Raw genomic sequence first — 6,207 nt, forward strand, 5'->3', positions numbered from 1 at the left:
TTTGACTTGGCTACCTCCCTTATAAAATCTAGTTTTCATAGATATTCATCCAAATGTTATACACATTAATCTCTTGTACTATAGTGAATTGTACATACATGTACCAGAGGCTCTTTCTCCCTTACATGGGGGGGTAGCCAAAAAAAAGAAAAGGCATAGAAATCACTCCCATTTCATTTTCCATATATTCTACTCCCCTCCACCCTCCCTCCTATCTTGGCACCTCCTGGATGATGGGTCATCCCTGCATCCTGCCCACTGCACTGGGTCAGAAGCAGTGTCGCAAGACACATCACATCCACAGCAAGGCCGATTCATAAAGAAAGAGTGAATTGTGCAACTAGTTATTTGAACTTTGACAAATCTCTTACACTGCAAAATACAGATTACACAACTGGTTGTTTGAGCAACTTAAAACTAATGCAAATTGTATATTAAAAAACACTGGTATTATTCAAAAGAACAGTACACAGGAGAGAATTTTCAAGTTGGTGACCAACTGAAGCTTAGGTTATTCTTACCATATCCAGATTGTTGCTTTTGCTTGGACTTTTTAAATTTATATGTAGTTGATAGTTCAAGTTGGTTGTCATCGATTTGGTTTACCGGCACTTTAATCATTGTGGACAATCTTGTGCTACCATCACGTGTTATGCCACATTTCCTTCCTGCCAGTCAATATGTACATACAGTACATATATATGTGCGGAAAAACCACCAAGGAAAAAGATAAACTGATGACCAAGCACTTTCGTCTATTCAGACATCCTCAGGATGTCTGAATAGACGAAAGTGCTTGGTCATCAGTTTATCTTTTTCCTTGGTGGTTTTTCCGCATATTTAGAATCACGAGTTTATGTGATTTCTCATGCATACATATATATGTATATACCAGTGGCCATTTCCTCCTTACAAGGGGGGTAGCCAAAATACAAAGGCATAAATTCCACTCTCACCCATTCCATCCCCATATACTCCACCCCCATTCACCCAGCTCCCTCACTCTTATCTTGGTTCCTGGATGATGGGTCATCCCTGTATCTCACCCACTGCCCTGGGTCAGAAGCAATATAGCAAGACATGGCAGATCCACAGCAAGGCCACTTTATTTAATCAGTCACACAGACACACACTCCATCCCCTCATGCAGAAAAAGAAAATGGGTAGAAATCCCCTTTGGACTGTATTAAACATCATTCACACGTACTCCCTATTCATCCCCCACCCACTCCCTTCATGCATCACAGATTCAGTACATTCAATATGTACTGGCATGTTAGACACTCGTTATTAGGCAAGAAATTTAAGGAAAAAATTGAGGAAAGCTGGTGTAGAACAGGAGATGGCTAATAGGACTAATGAAAGAGTATTGGCATGATTTGGACACATGGAAATAATGAGTGAAAAGATTAGCAAAAGGGGTGTAGAAATCAGAGGTGAATGGAGAATGGATGTTTGGAGTAGCCCAAAGGAATTTCTCCCTCTATTTTCTATTTTCCTCTTGAGGGATTAACCACTTCAGTACGAGTCAAATTTTCACACATGGCATCAGCTGCCATATGTACAATTTGTCACACTACTTGCATTATAAAATATAAACTTACAGCTATATTACTCATTCTCTTTTACTCTAATAATAAGCACAGAAAATATGATCAAACCAGTTCACAGAATCCAGGGCTAACTCATGTGCAGCTACAAAAAATATATAATCAAGACGCTGGCATCTTTGTGTACCCACTTGCACCTCATGATGCCTACATAGGCATCATCATACCAAAGTGGTTAAGAGAAGCACCCTTGCTGTGGATGTACTGTGTCACTTGGCATTGGTTCTGACCCAGGCAGTGAGCCGGAGACTGGGATGACCATCCATGAGGAGCTAAGATGACAGGGAAGCAAGGGTGGTGGATGGGCGTGGGTGCATGACTGACTTTGGCTACCTCCTTTACATGGGGGAAGAAGCACTTGGTATATAGATAAATTAAATTTCTCATACAGTTCCAATTTAGTTTATATCTGATTTCCAATTATCATATTTAGATTTGAATTCTTGAGGAGCTATGATGAGAGAGATGAAGGGTGGTGGATGGGAAAGGGGGATGTGCAATTTGGCTTGGCTACCTCCCTTGTAAGGGGGAAACAAGCCTTTGGTATACAGTATAGATTTAAAAGTCACTTATTGTTCCAGCTTGGGCTGTATTCTAAGTATTTTTGCATTCATATGGGAAACTATTTCTTTATATCCTTTAGACATGTAGTCTTCTGTAATTTGTTCTCATGACCTCTTAAAGCTCTCCTATCCTGAAGTTTGAATAATATGGAGATGTGCTGGTGCAAGTCTGACTTCTTCCATGCAGTAATGGCATTCTGGGGTTTTTCCCAACATCTTTGTACAGTAAGTCCTCCTTGCACAGTAATTTTTTATATGGCAAATCAAGTAGAGAAGAAATGGTAAAAGGTGCAGATGGAGAGATGATAATGGAAGAGAAGGCAGTGAGAGGAAGGTGGGCAGAGTATTTTAGGGAGTTGCTAAATGTGAAGGAGGATAGGGAGGGAAAGGTATTTGCAGTGGGAAGCGCTAAGAAAATGAGAGTAATGAGTGAGGAAAATGGAGGAGAAATAGGGAAGGATGAAGTGAAAGCAGCTGTTAAGATGATGAGAGCAAGTAAGGCACCTGGTCTGGATGGATGCCATGCAGAATGTCTGAAAGGAGGTGCATTGATGGTGAACTGGCTGGTGAGGTTGTATAAGAGAGGGTAGAGTGCCAGAGGACTGGAGGAGTGCCTGTATAGTTCTGCTTTACAAGGGAAAGGGGGACAAGTGTGAGTGTAGTAGTTTCAGAGGGATCAACTTGTTGAGTGTAGTTGGGAAGGCTTATGGGAGGGTCTTGACTGAGAGGATTAGGAGAGGAACAGAGGGAGTAATTGGTGAGGAACAGTGTGGTTTTAGGACAGGTAGGGGTTGTAGATCAGATCTTTGTGGTAAGACATATGTGAGAAAGCTATAGGAAAAGGTAAGGATGTTTTTTGGGCTTTTATGGATCTGGAAAAGGCTTATGACAGGGTAGACAGGAAGGCACTGTGGGAGGTACTGCAGATATATGGGATAGGAGGAAAGCTGTTAAGAGCAGTCAAGAGTTTTTATGAGAGTAGTAGAGCTTGCGTTAGGATTAGAAATGGAGAGAGTGAATGGTTTGAGGTAAAGGTGGGACTTCATCAGGGATGTGTTATGTTGCCCTGGCTGTTCAATCTTTACATGGATGGGGTGGTGCGAGAGGTGAATGCAAGGGTAGTGGGTCAGGGGATGGAGATGATTAAAGAAAATGGAGAAAAGTGGGAGGTGAGCCAGTTGTTGTTTGCTGACGACACTGCACTTGTAGCAGGATCGGAGGAGGGATTGAGGAAGTTAGTGACAGAGTTTGAGGTGTGTGAAAGAAGGAAGCTAAAGATAAATGTGGGCAGGAGTGGGGTGATGAGGTGTACAGGAGGAGGGAGTGACAGTAGGCTGGAGGTGAGCATTGGGGGTGAGAGGCTGGAGGAAGTGGATAGTTTTTGATGCTTGGGTGTGAATGTGACAGGAAAGGGAGGAGTAGGGGTGGAGGTGGAATGTAGATTGAGAGAAGCGAGTGGATGCCTTGGTGGATTGAAAAGTGTAATGAGAGGTAGACATCTGGGAATGGATGCTGAGAGGAGGTTGTATGAAGGAGTGATTGTGCCAACAGCAATGTGCGGGGCAGAAACATGGAACATGAGAGAGGAAGAGAGAAGGAGTTTGCATGTTTGGGATGAGATGTCTGAGAGGTATGATAGGGGTTGCTAGGCTGGATAGAGTGAGAAGTGAGGAGGAGAACAGGGGTGGAGGGGGAGCTGGGAGATAGGGTTGATGAAAGAGTATTAGGATGGTTTGGACACATAGAAAGAATGAGTGAGGAAAGATTAGAAGAGGTGTGGAAGGCGGAGGTGGAAGGAGTGAATATGAGGGGGCGTCATGGGATGGATGGATGGGGTGAAAGGGGCTTTACAAAAAGAGAGGAAGGACGGGAGAGGACAGAAGATAGGGGTGAATGGAGAAGGGTTGCGTATAGATGATGCTGTGATGCATGAGGGGGACGGGGGGCGAGGAAGTATGAAAAAAAATTGACGCAGCCCGAAGGGATTTCTCCCCGTCTTCTCCTTTTTTGCCAAATTTATGAAGCAGCCTTGCTGTGGATGTGCTGTGTCTTGTGACACTGCTTCTGACCCAGGGCAGTGGACAGGATGTAGGAATGACCCATCATCCAGGAGGGGCCAAGATAGGAGGGAGGGAGGAGGGGAGTGAAGTATATGGGAAATGAAATGGGTGGGAGGGATTTCTATGCCTTTTTCTTTTTGGCTACCCCCCATGTAAGGGGGAAAAAGCCTTTGGTATATGTATTTTTGTGAATTCATGTTATGTGGAGGATCTAGAGGTAACCATTGAATAATTACAACTTTCATCTAATTCAACCTAGGACTCTCCCAAATTAGTTTAAATTAGAGGGTTATATGTTTAAATCAAACACTTTATATTTTCAATTATCTTTAATAGATTACAAACTTTTCTATCAAATTGTCAGCATTTACAATCCAAACAATCTTGTATACATAAGGATTAAAACTGAAAATACCAGTTATCTAATGAGGGTAACAGTAGGTAAAGCTGTCTCATCATTACCGAACTGTCACATAACCCCCTTTTTTATTATTATTCTCGGTATTCACATAATCTAAACATTTGAAATATCAGTTAGATATAATTAGGTATAAAAATGTCAGCCAACGATGCATGTTTCACAAATTCCATATTTCACATTTCTTCCCTTAGATGTTTTATCAAATTCCCTTAAAAATCAACCAAGAAATCACTCCCAAGGTTGACAATGGTCCACCTATGTTCAAAACACCACCTCCCAGTACAGTACCGACACTTTGCAATAAATGAAGAGATGGCACAGAACACCTAGTAATAGATTGCCCTTCACTCACTCCTGACAGCAACATAAAAATTATTTTCATTAATTGACTTTGAACCATTGGTCATGGCTGGTTTTCTGCACAAGTGAACTGGGGCAATGGGTTGGTGGAATGATTGTTCTTCAAATGTAAAAAGTTACAAAATTAACTATACCTTATAACCTCAATCTATACTAAATCACTAATCAAATCACTCGATCACAAAAAGAAAAATTATAATAATAATAATCAGTTGGAATAACATTTGTTTCCCTTTCATCTTAGTTCCTCATGGATGAAGGGTATTTCCTCTCTCCTGCCAAATGCCCACGTTATGGGCAATCAGATAAACACAGTACATTCACAGCAAGGACAGCCACTTCATTTACATGGCAAATTTCTCCTTGTCCCCTTCATGCAAAAATGGAGATGACAATTTAGTGCATCAATTTATTGTCCATTCAGAGCCATTCTCTAACTTACACCTATCCCCTGCCTTCTCCTTTCCCTGCTCAAAAGACACCCCTTTTAATCAAGGCCCCATTCACCCCATCCATGCATCTCATTCTTGGTGTTCCCCTCAGGTTTACTCCACCCATCACTGCCTTCCACACTCTTTTTTGCTAATCTTTCTTCACTCATTGTTTCCATGTCGCAAACCATCCCAATATTCTTTCATCAGGTCCTATGTGCCAGCTCCCTTTCCACCCCTGTTTGCCTCCTCACCTTATACTTTCTCACTCTATCCATTCTCATGACCTCTACCATACTTATCAAACACATTTAGTAAAATTGATCTGAATGATCCAGGGTTTTTAGGTGGCTTTTTTGTTTTCAAGACTGGTATTATGTGAGCTCTTTTCCAGATGTTTGGAATGTTGTGCAACCAGTAGTTGAAATTTTCAATTATAGCTCTTATTTCCCTTTGGCAAAGGTGTTTGAGCTGGATGTATAAAAATTTTGTCTGGGCCTTTAGCTTTGGAGTTATTTTTAATTTCTTAATTGCCCTCTCTGTATACTTACTGGTGAAAAGGGGTTGGCTTCAGTGTCATCAGGTTTGAATTTACTTATTTCTTTCATGACTTCCCTATTTTATACCAGGTATTTTCTGGTATTGTGTACTTGAAGCTAGTTTTGGAGAAATACTTGACGATGCCACAGCGCTGTTTAGGTGGTGATATGACTTTAGTTGTTCTAACTACTTCACAGGTGTGGTGAGAGATTTTAATTTTTA

The sequence above is a fragment of the Oratosquilla oratoria genome, chromosome 10 (genome assembly GCF_046742065.1).
Source record: "Oratosquilla oratoria isolate Oo_2021 chromosome 10, ASM4674206v1, whole genome shotgun sequence".
Lineage (NCBI taxonomy): Eukaryota > Metazoa > Arthropoda > Malacostraca > Stomatopoda > Squillidae > Oratosquilla > Oratosquilla oratoria.